This window comes from Eriocheir sinensis, unplaced genomic scaffold (assembly GCF_024679095.1).
Source record: "Eriocheir sinensis breed Jianghai 21 unplaced genomic scaffold, ASM2467909v1 Scaffold1061, whole genome shotgun sequence".
Taxonomy (NCBI): Eukaryota; Metazoa; Arthropoda; class Malacostraca; order Decapoda; family Varunidae; genus Eriocheir; species Eriocheir sinensis.
The window spans coordinates 83,944-87,500 of NW_026110365.1; the positions used below are offsets into that span (position 1 = coordinate 83,944).

The 3,557-nt window shown below is 46.7% G+C and overlaps 1 pseudogene; it reads right to left on the reverse strand.

Moving 5' to 3' along the window:
- Window positions 1–940: 940 nt before the first annotated feature.
- LOC126989133 (uncharacterized) overlaps window positions 941–3,557 on the reverse strand; it is a 17,911-nt pseudogene continuing 15,294 nt past the window's right edge.

Genomic DNA, 3,557 nt, shown 5'->3' on the forward strand with positions numbered 1-3,557 from the left:
AGAGAACGAGATAGGGAGGAGGAGGAGGAGGAGGAGGGAGACGAGCAGGAGGGAGCAGAAGAGAGACGACGAGTAAGGAATGGAATGGAAAGATGGATTCTGTTTTGACCTTTCTATTTTCAAAGAGCGCGAAGAAGGAGGAGAGGAGGAAAGACGAGGAGGAGGGAGCAGAAGAGGACGACGAGTAAGGAATGTGGAAGAAAGACGGATTTTTGACCTTTTCTATTTTAAAGAGCGAAGAAGGGAGAGGAGGAGGAGGATATGGAAGTGGAAAAGAATGATTTGTTAAAGCTTTATTTCAAACAGCGTGAAGGATCATGGCACTGAGAGAAAGGACGCGCCTGAAGCTCGACGCGGTGGCGCGGGGACATTAGACGAAACCAACGGTGCCAGATTGTTGTATTTCAGCCAGCTTATATTTTCCTGGGACTTCTTACCCCTAAACTGTCTTCTGGGCTCGTAATAACGAAACTCATTTATAGTTATCGTTAATAGAGTTAGATCCTGATGTTTCTTTGGCAATAGTTAGGCGTCAGAAACCGGTAAATACTATGCTCTGAGTACATAATTTGGCAACGGTGTAGCCGAAACCAGAGACAGACACAAACAGAGACACAAACATCGATCGACACAGACCAGAGCACAGCGCGGCGCCATCATGAACAGTGGACGTCCGTTTGCAAATGAACATAATAAAAACAAAACAATAAAACAAACACCAAATTTCGCGAGCCAAACACGAGAAAAACAAAACCCTGAGACATGTAAAGGCATCAGCGTCCAATTGAATCAACTCTTTTGTTTTTTTTCCTATAAGATCGGCGGCCACTCGAGTCAGACACATGACCGCATAAAAATAATAAATAAATACTATCCATAATAATATACAATACAAAACGGTAGGTAGGTGGAGGAGGAGGAAGGAAATGGGAAAGGGGACAGGAATGATTTAAATTAAGGAGATAAATACCTAAAAGTAATAATAATGGTAATAATAATAATACGTTTGCTGCACGCCGAGGCTGACCAGCAGCTGAGAGGCGGCAGCGGGAGCCTTCAACACGACGCTCCGCAGTAAGGAACACACTAACCAGCCACACAGACGCCCACGTGCGGTAACACACACACAAACACACACGGAGGGCGGCACGCAGGCGTCTGCTAACAAGTACAAATGCGGACAAAACTATCAATCCTTTCTTCACTAAACTCGATGTGATTCAACTTTTCACGCAGGATAAGGAGAATGGGATGGCCTGGCAGGGGAAGAGATTCAAACCCTTCACACAAGACAAGTCACATACGGAAGCGATTGAACGGAAGCTCATCAGAGAGAGAGAAAGGAGAATTGGATGACCTGGCAGGGGAAGAGATTCACACCCTTCACGCAAGACGAGTCACACACGGAAGTGATAGAACGGAAGCTCATCAGAGAGAGAGAAAGGAGAATTGGATGACCTGGCAGGGGAAGAGATTCGATCCCTTCACGCAAGACAAGTTTGACAAGAGAGCAAGTGGTCGGAAGCTGTAACAGAGAGAAAAGAGGTGTGGAAAGGAGAGAGGAAAAAGGATCAGCCGAATCACAGCTTTTAGACACAGACGGATCAGCATCTTTGTCCGCATCTGTGCAACGTGACACTAACGCAACACCTCGGTTTCTTTGCCTCCACAACGAAGCAAAAGTCGGTCCATGTCGTCAGTCCGCTGTCGGGTCATGTCGGGGCGTCGGGGGCTCGGTGGGGTCCGTGGGAGGGTCTGGTCACGTTCAATTGTCGAGGAGCTTCGGGGCGACACACCTGAACTGCTTGCATTTACCTGTGTCGTAGCCGGACTTGGCGGCCTTCGCGAAGATGGCAACGTTGTTCTTCATTCCCTCCGGCACCATGGTCTCCACAAGGCTGAGGAAGAAGGAGATAACGTTAGTGAAAGGCCCGCAACAGAGGAAGGTGACATCATTAGCAAAACCTGTGACGGATTGGTGAGGAGGAAGATAAAGACGAAGAGTAGAAGCCTGTGACGAGGTAGGCTAAGGATGAGGACGAGGATAGGGATGAGAAGAGAAATGAGGGTGGTGAAGAAGACGTTAGCAAAAGAAGATTAAGATGAAGAGTAGAAATCCGTGACGAAATATGATAAAGAAGAAGGAGGAGGAGGAGGAGGAGGAGAGGAATGAGGAAAAAGATGAAGAAGGAGAACAAAACATTAGCAAAAGACACATTACATCATCACAGTAAGGCCACAAAACACTGAAGCCAAAACCCTCACGTAGCCTATGCCCGCGATCTCTGTATACCTGATCAAAGGAGAGGAATGAGGAGAGGAATGAAGAAAAAGATGAAGAAGGAGAACAAAACATTAGCAAAAGACACATTACATCATCACAGCAAGGCCACAAAACACTGCAGCCCAAACCCTCACGTAGCCTATGTCCGCGATCTCTGTATACCTGATCAACGCTATGCAGGTGAAGTCCCCAAGGGCAATGACAACCCACCACCACGACAACCCCCGCTGCAACCCCGCCCCTACAACATTCCTCGGGACTAACGGGGGTGTGGCAGCGCTCACGAACGGAGTAACAGCCGCAAACAGTTACCTCAGAGTCGGTCACGGTTGGGGACACACCCGCGAGAGAGAGAGCGCGCGCGAGAGAGAGAGGTAGAGAGGGATGAGAAAACAACACTCGCGGCTTCCTTCCTCCAGCCGTGTGTGAAGTCGCTCAGTGTTTCAAGTTCAAGAAGAGTAAAAGGGAGACGAGGATGCTTTTTTTTCTCTCGCTCTAGAAGGAATCGACGTTGTAGAAAGTAGGATGAGGGAATGAAGAAAGGAAGATAAGTAAAGTAGGGAATGAAGGAGAGAAGTAAGTAGGAAGGGAAGGTGTAGAGAAGAGGAGAATAAAGTGATAAGAAGGAAGAAAACGAGAAGGAAAAACAGACAAAGAGGAACACAGAAAAAGTCACAATATGAAAACCCGAAAGAGAGAAAGAAAAACGAGAATAACAAAGGATCAAACGTAGCAAAAAAAAAAAAAAAAAAAGAAAGTTGCCGTTAGAACACTGCACTTGAAGACAAAGAAGACGAAGACAAAGAAACAGACCACAGAGAAGACAAAGCAACAGCCCCCCCCCCCAAAAAAAAATGGGGAGAAAAAAAGGAAGAAAGAAAAAATAATCGATATAAGACAAAAAGAAAAGAAAAGAAAATGTATATGAAGAAAATTACCTCGCGCGTTAAGATAAATATTTGAGTCTGTCTTTCAAGGTCCCGTTGTATCATGTGTGTGTTTGTGTGTGTGTGTGTGTGTGTGTGTGTGTGTGTGTGTGTTTGTGTGTGTCCATCCGCAAGTCCCCAGAGAGGGACCTACACACACACACACACACACGAGACAGTCATTATATGGGTTGTGACCGTGTGTGTGTGTGTGTGTGTGTGTGTGTCACGGCGCCAGGTCCCACCAGGCTCATTGGGGACGCGTGGTAAAAAGATATTGACGAGGAGACAGAAAGACAGAGGAAACGAGGAAGATAACGAAGGAAGGAGGAGGAGGAGGAGTTTGA